Genomic DNA, 17222 nt, shown 5'->3' on the forward strand with positions numbered 1-17222 from the left:
AGTACTTAGTTCCGGACCTGTCACAGGGAAAAGGACAATAAATGGCTGTAGAAACAGGAGAGGTTTTGCAAAGTCAGCCCGTTGCAAAGCAGAAACACAATGAAGATCTCACTGCATTCTTTCTGAATGGAGACAAAAGGGGAGTTTTGCAAATTGTAGCTGTTGCATTGATTAGGGACTCGGTTTTGTTTTCTCAGTTTAAACGCGTATTTGGGTTCTTGTTACCTCACCTCCACCCCCATTAAAAAAGAAGCTGATCTTGTGACTCCTGGATGGCTCAGTCAGTTAAGCATAGGATTCTTGATTTCAGCTCAGGTCACGATCTCACAGTTTGTGAGTTCGAGCCCCACGCTGGGCTCCACACTGACAGCATGGAGCCTGCTTGAGAGTCTGTCTCTCCCTTTCTCTGCCCCTGCCCTGCTCATGCTCTCTCTCTCTCTCAAAATAAATACATAAAACTTATTAAAAAAATTAAAAAAAAAATAAGTTGAAGCGCTCCTGGGTTGCTCAATCGGTTGAGAGTCTGTCTTCAGCTCAGGTCATGATCTCCCAATCCGTGAGTTTGAGCCCCGTGTTGGACTCTGTGCTGACAGCTCAGAGCCTGGAGCCTGCTTCAGATTCTTTGGCTCCCTCTCTCTCTGCCCCTCCCCCCACTCACGCTCTGTCTCTCTCACTCTCAAAAAGTGGATAAATGTTTAAAAAAAAAATTTTTTTTAAAAAGAAGAAATCAAGTGCTGGCTTATTCAAAAATCAAAGAGAAATGGATATTAACACTGGTCAGTGAGTATACTGCCCATCGGTGTTATTTGTCTCAGTAATTTGAGAAGCATGAACAGTTTCACTGCTTTCTTTCCAGGGAAAGGGGGTTTGTATTCTCTAATTACCATAAAATGCAATAGCTAATTAGCCATTAAAAATATTCTGCATGTTGGGACGCCTGAGTGGCTCAGTCGGTTAAGCATCCAACTTCGGCTCAGGTCATGATTTGGTGGTTTGTGGGTTCGAGCCCCGCTTCCGGTGCTGTGCTGACAGCTCAGAGCCTGGAGCCTGCTTCAGCCTCTGTGCTTCCCTCTCTCTCTGCCCTTCCCCTCCTCACACTCTGCGCCTCTCTCTGTCTCTCTCTCAAAAATAAATAAACATTAAAACAATATTCTGCATGTGTATGAAACTTTTCTTTTGTTAGGACTCTCTTGGTGGCAAATAACAGAAATCAATCCTAGCTGTTTAAGCAGGAAAGAATTGGACCCAAGGACAAGATCTTATGAAGGTACTAGAGGCAGGCAGTGGGTGCAAGGTCATGAGGACAATTGTGTTTTTAATTTTTCAGACCTGCTTTCACTAGTTTCTCAAAGCCTCCCAGTGGGTGAAAGGTCCCCAAATCTTATCTTTGGACTTGAAGTTTATAGATCTAGCTGCCCAAAGAGAGGGTGATCATTCACAGTCTCAGTTCTAAATTCCTAAGGAAAGTTCATCTTGGGTCAGTGGCCCATCCTTGGATCAATCACCCTTGTCTATGTGGCAGGTCACGGAGCAGAAAGATAGCTTCAGAAAAGCACCTTTACAAGCAGGCTGGGAAGTCCAAGGATGGGCTATCTAACAACCAATTAGATATTCACTACATGGCTTATAATTCACCAAGTACGTTTTAATAATAATTTAATTTGGTTCTCAAATGATGACAGATCGCTCTTTATGAAATTCTCGGTATCACTTTCCACTTCATCATTTTATTTTTGTTGATCTAATGAAATTTGGTTTTATATTTTTAGTGCCTGACCTGGAGTGGGAGAGGTTCAGTAAATGGTTGTTCAAAGAAAGTATGACTAATTCCGCGGGATACTTAGATGAGAAAACTGAGACAGCCTTAGGTTAAGTGACAAGACAAAGGTCCCCCAGTCAATGAGTCAGCTTCTGTAGTCTCCATCCCATTCCCAATGACCGCACTGCCTTGTACATTGAACCGTCCCCTTCTTCTATCGTGTCAGTGACTGACATGGAAAGGTTCAGGCTGGTGGTGAGAAGAGGGACAAAGACGAAGCACATTTTACAAGAATTTGATTTTGCTCTCTTAGTGCATCAGTTAAGAATGTCTTTCAACGAACTGCAAAGAGTCTGTACTCTTCCTTTAAATGTTTCAAGAAAGAAAGACTACTTAGTCTCTGCTTAGAATAGAAAAACTAAGGTTTATGCTCTTAACTCTTTAGTGCTTCCTTTCTGAAAATGATATCCAAGTGACATGGCAATCACTCCTGGGGAGGTGGCTACTTGTACCATAACTTTGGCAATGGTTTTGTTTTTGTAAGAGCGCCAGGGAGCAAGGGGAGAAAGCATGATCCTCCTGGATCATGGTCCTTTCCCATCATAGGGAATCTTCTGCAGTATGGAAACTATCCTTACTTTACATTCATGGAAATGAGAAAGAAATATGGAGATGTCTTTCTCATCAAACTTGGCCTGGTGCCTGTCCTGGTAGTGAATGGGATGAAAATGGTGAGGCAAGCACTACCTCAAGGATGGACCGTGTTTTGCAGACCAACCCATCATGCATGCATGTTCTTTGCTGGCAGAAAGACAGAGTCTTTCATTTTCAAGTATGGAGAGAGTTGGAGGCTTTATTAGAAAGTCGCCCTTAATGCTTTCTGAACTTTTACTAAAACAGAAAAAAAAAAAAAGTCCTCCACTGTCTTTGCTTACCCGAGGATCAGGTCATCAAGAAGTTTCTGAGCTGGTAAAAGTCTTTGAAGAATTGACTTCCAAGAATGGCAGCTTTGCCCCCAGAAGTGTTATCACACGTGCGGGGGCCAATGTTCTCCGTGCCCTTTGCTTTGGCAGGAGATGTGACAGCAGTGATGTGATGAGGAGTTTCTCAGAATAGATAAAATGATCACTTACTCAAGATCTGCAGTGAAGTTAATCCTGTTGATTTCGTACGTTTCCATTACCTTCCACTATGAATTATAAATGCACCTCAGGAGGTTTATCAGGCCCTGAATCAGTCTATTGTACCACATGATCATCTTATTACATGTGATAATGTAAGGATTTAAATTCATGCCAGGATGAGGGTTTTGGTGAAAAGTAAATGATAATGGTGAGATACACTGAGTACCCAGAAAGTTGTATGTATTCTTCCTTGGTTCTTCCACTATAATTTTTCTAAAGTGAACCTTACCCAAACTAGGAGTAAATTTGAGGTTTGGTCAGTGAGATCATAGGGGAGTATTACTTGGTTCTCATGTAGGGACCCTAAGAAGAGCTCTGAATTCTTTGAGAACTCAGAAAATTTTCCCAGTTGGGTGTATAAGGCAGAGACTTGAATTGTGAATCTATAATTGGCTGATAAATGATGACCAACAATGGAGATGAATTCCTTGGAGAAATGAACGAATGATTTAGTTTCTCCCATTTTACATCTGAAACTATGAGGTCTCAGATATAAAGTTATCAGCATATTATTTCAGAAGGTGATTTAAATAGTCACAAAGATTATTCATCAGGAAGCTTCCAATTTATTCCTAAACCCTACTTGAGTTCCCTGACTATATACAAACAAATTTTGAGATTGTAATACAGGCAGAAGTGGATCTTTCTTATGAGCCAGTGAAATCTTTGCTGGCCCAATCTGATGGTCCACACAAGAGTAAGACATCTCTTAAAATACGTTATGTATTAGAAAGAATCCTAGTTCTCAGGGTCCGATTTGCTAAGATGAGGGCATCAGGGGAAAAAAAAACATAAAAAGGCAGATAATTGAGTAAATGAAGAAGTGTGAAGAATAAAGTCCCCTCCAGTTAAAAGAAGAGACAGAAACAAGAAATAACCAGAAAACAATCTGTTTCAAGGTACCAGCTGGAATTCTAGATCAGGTACAGTAAGTAAATGAATTTCTTAAGTTCATACATTTTTCTCTTATTCCCTAATAGGCTTCAGCCCCATGTCTTTCTGTATGGTGATAACAGTTAACTCCTTACAATAAATAGATTTGAAAATCTCTTATTATAATTCATTGTCTAGCAATTTCTCTGAAGTAAGTTAACCTCTAATTTTTATGAGCGTGCTTCCAAACGTAGTACTTTTTAAAACACTTTTAAAATGTTTTTATTTATTTTTGAGAGAGAGAGAGAGAGAGAGAGAGACGGACAGAGCACGAGAGGGGGAGGAGCAGAGAGAGAGGGAGACACAGAATCCGAAGCAGGCTCCAGGCTCTGAGCTGTCAGCACAGAGCTCGACGCGGGGCTCGAACTCACACATCGCGAGATCATGACCTGAGCCGAAGTTGAAGTTGGATGCTTAACTCACTGAGCCACCCAGGCGCTCCTGTTTTGTTTTTTGTAATGACTGAAATACGCTTCCAGGAGAAAATGGAGTTTGGTAACTTTTCTATTTTATACTCTCAAGATTGAGCGCTACCATTGACCAGCAAAATTGGTTGCAGGTTTAAAATGATGTACTTATATTCCTTATATTCCTAATCTAATTAGGTTCATTCAAGTTCTGTGGTGCTCTCACCCTTCATGGGTGATGTGGAATGTAGTTGGAGATAAATAATCATGCTAAGGTTTGACCCCTCAGGACGACATCCAAGCCATTGCCGATGCCCTGGTTAACGCATGCCACAATGACTATGCTACCACCGAAACAGCCATCTTAACTGATGCTGAAATCATAAGCACTGTGAATGAGCTCTTTGGAGCTGGTAGGTAGGAGTATTTGTCAATATGGAAGGCAAATAAAGATTAATTGCGATATTTTGTCAACCGCTGTTCACGGTTCAGAGCCCTTTTTCGACACTGGCCATTTCATATAGCTGATCTCACTGTGTAAACCATTTGGTATTATGCCTTTTTCCCAAGTCATTCAGAAAACTACGTGTTCTGCTCAGAGTAGAGACTTGAGTTAACATAATCCCCAGTTCTAGTGCATTATATTGTTCAGGCAAAGCCTGGCTGTGTTTTCTGGTTGGTTATTTCATTTCCTCACCTCCCACTTCCAGGACTTTCCCCAACCCACTGGCATTTAATCTTAATCTGTGTAAAACGTTGTTTTTGTTTGTTTTATGCATTGTTTTATTTTTTGTAACGTTTATTCATTTTTGAGAGACAGATAGAGAGTGCAAGTGGGGGAGGGGCAGAGAGAGACACACACAAAGAGAATCTGAACCAGGCTCCAGGCTCTGAGCTGTCAGACAAAGCCGGACGCGGGGCTTGAACTCGAAGTAGGGGCCAGCGGACTGAGCCACCCAGGCGCCCTGTTTTATGCATTCTTGTAGAATAGGCTTTCTATTGCCATGTATTACCATCTATTCTTATATTATCGTGACCTTTAATTTATATAAGTGCCCTTTTATTTACATCTCAATCTATTTCTAACTTTTTCATGAAGCCCTATATTTCTGAGAGCCAATTATGATTGCCAGGTGTATTTCTCATGTGTTGTTTCTAATGGTTACATAATATTCCGTGGCATGCACCCCCCACATTTTATCCATCTGCTGTTTTGGGGATGGATACCTGCCTTGTTTGCAAATTTCAGCCTGCACAGATAATGCTGATGTTGAATATCTTGCTAATGCTAAAATGACCATCTTTATACATCAGTTTTTGCCTCCTTTTGAATGATAGCCTTATGCTAAGAAGCAAACTTTCTGGCTCATCTAATAAAATGAGTCTTGAGTTTTTTATACAGAGTACCAAAATCCTTTTCAGAAGGATTGTACTAGTCTACACTGTCACCATACTGCTATCATTCCTAAATTTCATAGTTTTTAAAATCATTCTTACCTATCAAATTTCTTATAAGTTCTATTAGGTACTAGACTGCAGGAAGCAAATTCTCTTAACATTACGACAAAGAATACTAAAGATGTTTTAGCCGTTTAATTAAAAAAAATTTTTAATGTTTATTTTTGAGAGGGGGGAGAGGGGCAGAGAGAGAGGGAGACACAGAATCTGAAGCAGGCTCTAGGCTCCGAACTGTCAGCACAGAGCCCGATGAGGGGCTCGAACCCACAAACCGTGAGATCATGACCTGAGCCAAAGGGGGATACTTAACCAACTGAGCCACTCAGGCGCCCCTTAGCAGTTTAATTTTAGATGTAATATTCTTCAAATTCATTTCTTCCTTTCTTCTTTCTATCATACTTACTGGCAGTTTGGTTTATTTTTTCCTAGGGTCTACACAATTATGTTCCTGAATATTCTTTGCAAACAGAAGCATTTGTTTTGATATGCATTATTTTTCATCATGCAAAGAGACTAGCGCCTCTTCCCCATATATATATATATATATATATATATATATATATATATATAATTTTGATCATGATTTAAATTTGATGGATATATATGTATATACATATATATTTGATGGCTATATATATATATATATATATACATGTAATCATGCTGTGCTTAGCATTTCTTCCGCTATCTGATGTTAAATATTAATGTTAGCATTTGTGAGTCATAGCAATGCCTTCAATATATTAAATGCTCAATATGTTGCACAGGTACAAGAAAAAGAATAAGTTACTAACCTGACAACAGGTGGAAGATGTATCAATCGATGAAAGAATGAAGATTTATAAAGAAGTCATATTATTATTACAGTAAGAAAAAGACATTAAACATTGTGAGTTGTGGGAGGCAGCTTAGGGGTGGGCTGTTTGAATTTATGGGATGTGTTGCAATGTTGTATTTTGCTTTCCTGTAGTACTAAGTGGATGCTGCTATGAATGGTTACTTCATCCCCAGGAAAACTTGCACCTTTGTCACGTAAATCGTGACGAATAAGTCGCCAAAATTATTTCTTGGGATAAGATTCTTTTGGTTGTGCCTTTCCTAGGTATTAGTCTGGGGACAATGTACATTCTTTCTAATGACACTTCATTCCTTCTGTTTCTCTTGAAAGAAACTGGAAAGAAACTCAGTTTTTTCTCCTCCATCCTAATGGGAAAGATGGAATCTTAATATAAATTCATTCAGGGCAATCTGATTTCAAAACTGGGCTCACTAGGTGAGGTGGGAACCAAAGATATCATGGGTTCATCCTCTGCATGGATATGACCAGATGATATTTCAAAATGCAGCCTAAATCCCCTCCCCGCCCCCCGCCCCCCCCGCCCCAGAACATAGGTCATTATATGCAGGGATTTTTCTTCTCTCAGTTTTTGCTTGCTTTTTGTCTACCCCAGTACCAGGATCGATTCCTGGCACATAGTAGGCACTCAATAAATAGTTGTTAATAAAATGCAGTTGGAGGCTCACCCACATCAACTATTAATGGGCAGGCTGAGCTGAAGGTGCCTCACACAGTGTGAGAATGATGACGGGGTGCATGGACCCCTACTGTGTGCTGGGCACCGAATTGCAAAGTACCTCCTCTGAGTCTCAACAGTAACTTTCAACCAAGCTAAACAAATTGCTTGCGATCATGTGTTCAGCAGATAGCAGAAGCAGGACTCACGTCCAACTGCTTAACTCTTGTTTAATGGACGTCAGATGCTCCATTTGGCCTGGGTTTGATGTTTCCAGTAAACTAGTAGAGATTGCCTTCTTATGCATTCAGCGGGCTATCTACACAGTGCCCTGTACAGCTTCTCCTTCTTCATGCAAGATCTCATCTCGCTAAGGTCTCATGCTCAGAGCTGTTAGAGAGGCAGGTGATTTTATCCTGTGTACCTAACTGCATCTTCACAATCTCTGTAACCAGCAAAACAGCAGAATATACATTGCATGGACTGTCCTAATGCAAAACTTATCATCAGTGAGATTGACACATCCATTCTGCAGACCCAGTGATCATACCGAATAAAACTAAGGATTTTACAAGTCGGTATAAGAAGACATACAGTCAGTATAAATTTAATGGCATTTATTCTCAACACAACCTCAAGTATCCCAAGGGTTCTAGTATCCAAGCATTTATGACTATATTGAATATTAAGTAATGTTCAAACAAACTGAGTTAACACACAGGTGCTAATAAAGAAATACTGTTTGCACGGAGGCACTTGTTTAAGTTAAATAAGTATGTAACTTAAGACTTGATATTAAGGGGAAAGTATTCATGTTTAAAGTAAAACAGAGGTCACAAACTCAAGCACCTACTGAGCAGTGGAAAACGCCCCAAATGAGAGATTTGCACTGGTTGAAGCATGGGGAAGAGGCCATCTGTTCTGTCTAATCCAGCCAGTAAATCATTGTTCCTATATTGCCTGCCCCTTTCATTACAAAACAGAACATGGAAATGCAGATTTTCATGTGGAATCTTCTGATTTTTTAAATGTTAGCAATAATGAATTGCATTTAAAGGATTATCAGAGCAAAAAAAAATTTATTGGAGGACTGAGTACGATTTGTAGGTCTCCAGATCTGTGGCCTCTGGTGCAAAGAGAAAACAATTGTTTTTCTCCTAGACAGACGGGTGACGTCTATGCAAAAAGAGGCCCATTACTTTGTAAAGTCAGGTGGGTCCCTCATCTATGGCTTAGGATGTATTGGGAAACATGCTAAAATTAGTTGTCATAGACAAGCCAAATATGGTGCCTGGTAAGAAAAGGTAGAGGGAGGAGGGAGAACCGTATACACAACAGTTTGGGAGCTTTGGGGGACCCCCTCACTCAGGGATGCTTTGGGAGACCTGACTCCCCTCTGTGATGATGTACGAAGCCCACATCCTACACACGTTTGCACCCCAGTGAGAGAAATGGCTCACGGTCTCATCACTCTGGCTCATTTTTCTGAAAGCAAAGGAGATTGAGTGATAATTACTTTTTATTTATACCACAATTTTGGAATATTCTTGTGAGAATTTTGTGGAAGTCTTGACATAAAATTTTTAAAAATTGAAGTGAATGTTCAAATATTTTATTCACTAAGGACTCAAAAGTCATTTCAGTGAAAATTAAGCATAATTATACTAAATCTTCATGACAACTAAACTTGTCAATATACTAAAAGAAACAAAAAGACATTTATATCCGTAATAATTATATATTATATAATAATTATATATGTATAATTATGTATCTCCATAATTAGATACAAATTACACATGCATATATTATGTACATACACATAGTGTGTATATAGAGAGAGATTATATAGAGAGATTATATACATTATATAAATTATATATAGATAGATTACATGCATACATATAGGTTATATATATATATATATATACACACACACACACACACACACATATATATATATAATCTATAAAGGATGTGCCAAAACAAAACATTTCATGCAAAACAAAATTATTGTGGAGAAGTTGGCAGCAAAGGTAAAAGTGATAAAATGACTTCCTTTAAAATTTTTTTTTAATGTTTGTTTATTTTTGAGAGAGACAGAGACAGAGTGCAAGTTGGGGAGGGGCACCGAGAGAGGGAGACACAGAATCCGAAACAGGCTCCAGGCTCTGAACTGTCAGCACAGAGCCCGATCCGGGACTCGAACCCACAAACCGTGAGATCATGACCTGAGCCAAAGTCGGATGCTTAACTGACTGAGCCACCCAGGTGCCCCTAAAATGACTGCCTTTTAAAATTTTACTTTTGTCTATTTTATACAGAACTATTTGGGGTGATCCCAACTTATTTAGACCTCAAAGATTTCTAAAAACAAAAACAAAAACAAAGAATGACAGTCTTAAGGACAAAATGTTGATATTTGGAACAGGACTCTTGAGGCGTCTCAGAGAAAGTATTGCAGGAAATATTCATTTTTATTCATCATTGCAATTTTATTCATCATTCATGCAATTCATCATTGCAGGAGATATTCATTTACCACTAAAGTTCTGCAGTGGCTTGAGCTGAAGAAATACCCTGGAGCTGAAATTGACTGGTCACCCAGGTGCGACTTAGCCATGAAGCCAAAACGTACCAACTCTAAACAGAATCTCATTTGGTTTGTGTTCTTAGGTTCTGAGACCGGGTGAAAGATTTCTTGGCGAACTCAGAAAAATTAATGGGGTTCATATTCATTTGACAAACAACTGAAAGATCCTCTCCAGCTAAACCATATGATTAGTTCCTGTTTTTGTCTATTATCCTAATGTAGGAAGTGGTTTTGTAAAGTGTGTGGCACAGCCTTGGTTCTAATAGAAGAGGTTTGTTTCATAAGAATAGGCTAAGAAAATAAGGAAGTGTATGTGATTCAGGGGTTCTTAAGCCCATGTCTCATGTGGTGTCCCACATGTCGCCGAGTCACTGAGCAGGAAGGAAGGAAAAGATGAGTGGTGGGTTGAACGAATCTATCTTCTTTTATACCACAGCTTCCAACAGAGAAGTACACTTATATATGTTTTAAATATAAGGTTCGAGTACAGAGGTTCCTCAAAAAGGTAAAAATAGAACTGCCCTATGATCCAGCAATTGCCCTACTAACTATTTACCCAAAGGATACAAAAATACAGGTTCGCAGACGTACATGCACCCCAATGTTCATAGCAGCATTATCAACAATAGCCAAGCTATGGAGAGAGCCCCAACGTCCACTGATTGATGACTGGATAAAGATGTGGTATATAAACTCAATGGATTATTACTCAGTCATCAAAACGAATGAAATCGTGCCATTCTCAATGACATGGATGGAGCTAGAGTGTATTATGCTAAGCGAAATAAGTCAGAGAAAGAAAAATATCATCTGATATTCACATGTGGAATTTAAGAAACAAAACAGATGAACAAAAGGGAGAGGGAAAAAAGCCCTGAGAGACTCTTAAAGATAGAGAACAAACTGAGGGTTGCTGGAGGGGAGGGGGGGGTGGGTTAAATGGGTGGTGGGCATTAAGGAGGGCACTTGTTGTGATGAGCGCTGGGTGCTGTGTGTAAGTGATGATTCACTGAATTCTACTCCTGAAGCCAATATAGGACTATATTTTAGCTAACTAGAATTTAAATGGAAACTTGAAAAATAAATAAATAAATGCAGGGTTCAGAATAAGAACAAGGTTCTGGTATTAAATATATTTCTTTTCAGTGGTCTAGGAAATAGATGCTGAAGAGGTCCAGAGAAGGGAGCTAGAGTCACCTAGAACAGCAAAGAACATTTCATAGTGGTAGCAAATGAGCTGTACTCTCTTTAGAAAGGTAGTTGAGGCACTTGGGAGACTCAGTCAGTTAAGCGTCCGACTTCGGCTCAGGTCATGATCTCACAGCTCGTGAGTTTGAGCCCCGTGTCGGGCTGTGTGCTGACAGCTCGGAGCCCGGAGCCTGCTTTGGATTCTGTGTCTCCCTCTGTCTGCCCCTCCCCCTCTGACACTCGGTCTGTCTCTCTCTCTCTCTCAAAGATAAACAAAAATTTTAAAAATTAAAAAAAAAAAACGGTAGAGAAAAGGGCATGAGGGCAGATTTCTTCAAAATCTGTTTTTATATTGGCTCTTATGTTTTCTGTATTAAGAACTTAACCTCCGGGCAAATTGGTGTTTTCATAATGTTACCAATTTCTTTTCACACATGCTAAATACACATGTGTATTCGTTTGCCAGATAACAAAATACCATAGCCTGGGTGGCCTCCACAACAGAAGTTTATTTTCTCACAGTTCTGGAAGCTCGAAGTTCAAGATCAAGGTGTTGGTAGGGTTGGTTTCTTCAAAGGCCTCTCTTTCTCCTTGGTTTATAGATAGATAGCTGCCATCTCATTGTTTTCTCACACGGCTGTTTCTCCGTGTGCACACATTCCTGGTGTCTCTCTTTTTTCTTAATAGGACACCGGTCATATTAGATTATAGCTTCCTCCTAAGAGCGCCATTTTAACCGAACTGTATCTTTAAGGACGTTATCTTCAAATACACTTCCATTCTGAGATGTGGGGAGTTGGGACTTCAACCTATGAATCAGGTGGGTGGGGGGGACACAACATGTTATGAGAAGAAAAAAAAAAGGATAGCAATTAAAAAAATATTTTTTCAGTGTAGTATCCAGCTCTAAGTATGTGTCCCTTGAATTGAATTCGTTAGTGAGTTAAGGCATATAAGGAACAGAAAACAGATAGTTTGAAAGACCATGTATTTCAGATTGAAGCTTTAAGGAGAGTTGTATTATAAAGGACTTGGAATCAAAGCTGAGAGATAAGAGCATATCTGAGGTCTAATGGAGACGGGGAGGGCCATGGGGAGGGGTGACTCTAGATAATGACCTCTCAGACCAGGACGTAGCAATGGAAGCCCAGAAGTAAACGAATTCAGAGACATTGAGAATTAGTGTCAGGACGGGGGCTTTCTTTCCAAATATACATAAATTCAGCATTATCCTTGGAAATAAACAAATCGGATTGCTTGTCCTATCTTGTAAAAGCTTTTGAAACTATTTATATTATCCCCATGACAGCATGTCAAACCGAAACTATTCTTACATTTTTTTCTGTTAAAAAACTGTCAAATCTTCCTTATACTCAACAGTAATGGGTCTGACTACAACACTACAGGAATCTGTTTATCTGGCATTTTCATTAAAGAATTGTGTTTTTCTAACCTCATGTCTTTGCTGGTTTTTCTAAGTAGTAAGCAAATACGATTCTATAGGATTCTATACTTTTAGCTGTTGTATTGTAAAAGGTTAATTCACTTTTACTGTGCTCCTAAGATGTAAGTAAATACTATTAATACTGTTACACTAAGGTATAATTAATACTATTAAGCTTTTTGTATAATTCAGAAGTTTACATTTTATGTATTTTTAGAAATATACATAAAACGAGAAGAAAGTTTATAAGCAAGATAAGAACAACTTTTCTTGGTCATTTAATGTAAGGTAAATGAGTTACTTTTAATTATATGTATTTATCTAGAGGTAATAATACTTTTTATGTAATACAATCAGAAGTGACACAGTGTACCAAAATATTATATGAAATAACTTATATTAACATAAATATCTTAAATAATTATCTGGAAACTACACATAGAATTCTTTATGACCATAGAGCAGTTGATAGTATAGGGATGTATTCATCCAAGATGAGTGAGGCCCCAACAGTCATCATACAAGGTAAAAAGGCAGAATTATAAGAATTATATATCCTGCTACACAAAAATATATATAGATAACTTTGTGCCTTTCTTGTAGCCCCTTGGGGCTGTTTGTAACATTACGAAAATGAAGATCAGCCTGGAAACATTATCCACTGCATAATGCAAGAGAGCATAGAATGTGTCTAGTTCCAAGTGGTTTTCAAAGGAGAAATCTTGCACCAAAATTTATAAAGCTATTTATATGTTCCCGCATTACAATTCTTTAATTTTGTCCCCGTTAAGCCCATAATCAAGGTGTAATAGTAATCCACAAAACAAGTTAAGAAATCAGAACCATTTTGAGAGGCAGAGGGTATTTTACTATCTACATAATTCTTTTTTTATTATTTTTAATGTTTATTTATTTTTGAGAGAGAGAGAGAGAGAGAGAGAGAGAGAGACAGAGAGTGAGTGGGGGAGGAGCAGAGAGAGAAGGAGACACAGAATCAGAAGCAGGCTCCAGGCTCCGAGCTGTCAGCACAGAGCCGGATGCGGGACTCGAACCCACAAACCGTGAGATCATGACCTGAGCCAAAGTCGGACGCTTAACCGACTGAGTCACCCAGGCGCCCCTACTATCTGCATAATTCTTAATTGGGCTGTGAAATCTACAGGTGCTTCTGGGCCTCCAGCTATGTGGATACATGACTTGGTATTTCAAATTCACACAGGACTTCCCCCACAAAACCCAAGATTCCTACCTACGACAAACATAAAAGCACCATACTATATACACCTTAAATCAGAAATGGCTAACGGGAGTTGTTTAATGGCCTAACAGGCCATGAAACAAATTTTCTGTAGGGAGTACACCATTGACTTTCTCTTAAGATAAGAATAAAAATGCAGGATGCAGGCAATTGATTTTCTATCGTATACATTTTTAACACTGAGAGAGCCAAAATAAATAAAAATCATAAAACTTTATAGGTCTTCTTCTTTGCTTCAAGCTGTTTATAGAGAGTAGTTTACCTCAATTCAATATGACTATCTAAAGCCCCACCACACATACATATACAACATCCCATGACCTTTATCCTTTACCCCTGTGGACGAAAGCATGTTGAACAAATGAATTTTCCAGGTAGGTGAGATGACCAAGTTCCAAAAGGTGTCTTTTAATGAATCTTAATAAAAGTCTTTCTGGGTTTCTGATGTCTTAAAATGCATTTACTAAACAAACTTTATGTTTTCCAGACTTTATAGTGACATTTATTTCTATAAGGTACTTACTGCCCCGGGCTGAAATCATTTTATGCTCTCTTGGTCATATTTCCACCCTTGCCCCAGTACCCGGTTTTACTCATCATCTAAAACATTTTTTTTTCTTAGGTTTATTTATTATTTTTTTTTGAGAGAGAGAGAGAGAGGGAGACAGAGCGTGAGTGGAAGGGGGGGCGGGAAGAGAGAGGGAGACTCTGAGCTGTCGGCACAGAGCCCGACGCAGGGCCTGAACTCAGGAATGGTGAGATCATGACGTAGGCTGAAGTCGGAGGCTTCACCAATCGATCCACCCAGGTGCCCCTATTCATCGTTTTAATGCCAACCTCCCCAGCAAGTTCCACAAAACAAGTCTGCTTGGCTCCCCATTGTATCCACAGTGTCCAGCTCTATTTTAGGCACTTAGTAGACACTCAGGACACGGTTTGCTCGATGAATGGCCCTTGCTAAAGTTCCTTTCAGTGGAAGGAAATGTCTGATATTTTCTACTATGGATATTATTTCTGGCTCCTCTGCTCAGAGTTTCACTTCCACCCATAGCCTACGTCTCCTCCGTCTGGAAATCTGTTTTCAACCTTGTCGCACTTGTTTAAGCTCTAAGATGCAGGTCTCATCAATTAAGTCCTTTTTTCCTTACATTTCTATGGCCATAGACTCCAGCCGGAAATTAGCCCCCTGTCTCTTTCCCCAGAACCAGTGTCAAAGTATGTCCTACACATTTAGGAAACTCTCCAAGCGTAACAACTCAAATCTGTTCCAAAAAGTCACTGTGTTTCTTTCACTCTAACCTCTTTGTCTTGTCAATGCACATGGGTATCAGCAGCTATGTCACTGACTTACCAGAAACATAGGTTTTCTAATGGCGTCTGTCACATCTCCTGCACACTCTGATGGAGAGAAGCTGTCACTACTTTCTCCCTGTCATGTTTACACCCAACGATGAGTGTTGGGATTTACCTAATTTTCAATGGCACACCTGAGAGTTACTGGTATTTTTAAAGCTTCCTTGAAGGTTTGGGGATATTGGAAAGGCCTACCCTCCCCCCACCCAAGATCATGTCCTGTCACCTGTTGCCTGAGCCCAGTCTGTGCCCAGGATCTCATCCTGAACCAATTTCCTGTTCTCTTTGCTTACCATGGACAGGTGCCATTCCATTCTCCCTTACCCCCACCCCCTTTAGACTGCTCACTCCAGCTTTTGCACACTCTGAGGCTCGTATAAAAGAAGCAAACTAGCCTTCTCCCGGTCCTAGAGAGAGGGGGTCAATCTTCTGAAGCTTGCCCCAGGCATAATTTCTGAATCTACACGTCCTACCCTAGGATTAACCCCTGCCAGGGATGACTAAAGTGACATGTTTATTTCATTCAGGGCCAGTCTTAGGTGCCACAGAAGACAGCTGGTCATATGATCTCAAGAGATAGTCACATTGCTGCTCTCCAAAACCTGAGGCATTTATTCTCATTTTTGCTACCATGTTTTGCCAAAATTAGTGAAACGAGCATTCATCTGGATTGTTTCTACTTCTCTCAAGCTACTGCTGTTTCACTGCCAAGGCAAATGTTCTAACAGTCTTTGAACATTTGTATTGGGCAATGTAGTAGTCATTTTTAAATTATCAACGTAACACAAACCATGGAATAGGCATTGACGGTATCTTTGTGCAGAAAAGGAGGCTCAGAGAGATGAAGTCATATATTTAAGATCATTCTGCTGGTAAGAATTTAATCCAAGATGAAAATCTATACCAAACCCAATTCAAAGCTTGCATAGTTTCCATGGTGGTAGTAGTTTCAAGAGAACACTCCTTAATTCACGTGAAATCTTGGCAGCTCTTAATATATAAAATTATGTTTCTAGTTGAAAAAGGATCACGAGCTTAGAACTTGGCCTCTTTGTCTCCCATCGTACCCCTCTTAGTGCCAGAAATCTAGGGGCGATATATATCAGCAGGATGGATCTAGGGAAATTGTTTAAGTACGTTTGAAATAATTGAAATACATTCCAAAGTTGCATCGTTCAGAAAATCCATTTCAGGGAGATCAAAGTCCTAAATGAAAACAAAACAAGCCACACGTTGAAGTGTTTAGAAGAAAGTATTTTTATAAAAATAAGAAAAACATTCTTAAACCAGGTACAGAAAATGCAATCCATAAGAAAATGGTTACTTCATTTACTACATTGAAATTTAGAATTTCTGCTCCACAAAAGGCTCAATAAACAAAAAGCAAAAACAAAACAAACAAACAAACAAAACAAACAAACAAGCCACAGAGTGGGAAATAATATCGGCAACACATATAACAGACAGGCGAGTTGTATCCAGAATCAAAAAGAATGTATTCAAATCAATATGAAAAAGATCATCAGTACCCCCCCACCCCCCAAAAATGAGCAAAGCAAATGAGTAGGAGGAAAAGAAAAATGGAAAAGGAAAAGCCAAGAAGCATGAGAAATCAAGAATCTCCGTAATAATCGGTAAAGTGCACATTAAAGGGCTCTAAACTACCATTTCTCGCTTAGTAGACAGGTCACAATTTACAAGCCTGACAGTATAAAACAGTGGAACTTGGAGAAATGAGGCCTTGCATTCCTTCTTGTGTGGGGGGTGAGGGTACAACCAATATGAAATTTGGAAGTTTTTAATAGACTTGAAGTTGCACTTACTCGGTATTCAGCAATTTCATTAGAGCAACGGTCACGCACACCCACGTACTGTCCACCCCAGCTTGCTTTCTTCTGCTACTGAAAAACTGGAAACAACTTAATGCTTATTAATGAGATGCTTGACAAATGTACTTAGGTTGTCGTCATATAATAGAAACAATAGTATAAACCTGCATACTCGTGTTCCGTGAATCGGGCGTGGGGATAATGAACACAAAATTCGGTACCTTGTGGATTGTGTGTGTACGTTTTTATTGATTGTGCTGTTTGTTGTTATATGGGGAGAGTAAGATGTGATGTAGATCGAA

General features: G+C 39.4%; 1 pseudogene; it reads left to right on the forward strand.

Annotated features, from left to right (window-relative positions):
• Positions 1–2236: 2236 nt before the first annotated feature.
• LOC102960130 lies at positions 2237–9948 on the forward strand (annotated as a pseudogene).
• The last annotated feature ends 7274 nt before the right edge of the window (positions 9949–17222 follow it).

This window comes from Panthera tigris, chromosome D4 (assembly GCF_018350195.1).
Source record: "Panthera tigris isolate Pti1 chromosome D4, P.tigris_Pti1_mat1.1, whole genome shotgun sequence".
NCBI classification, from domain to species: domain Eukaryota; kingdom Metazoa; phylum Chordata; class Mammalia; order Carnivora; family Felidae; genus Panthera; species Panthera tigris.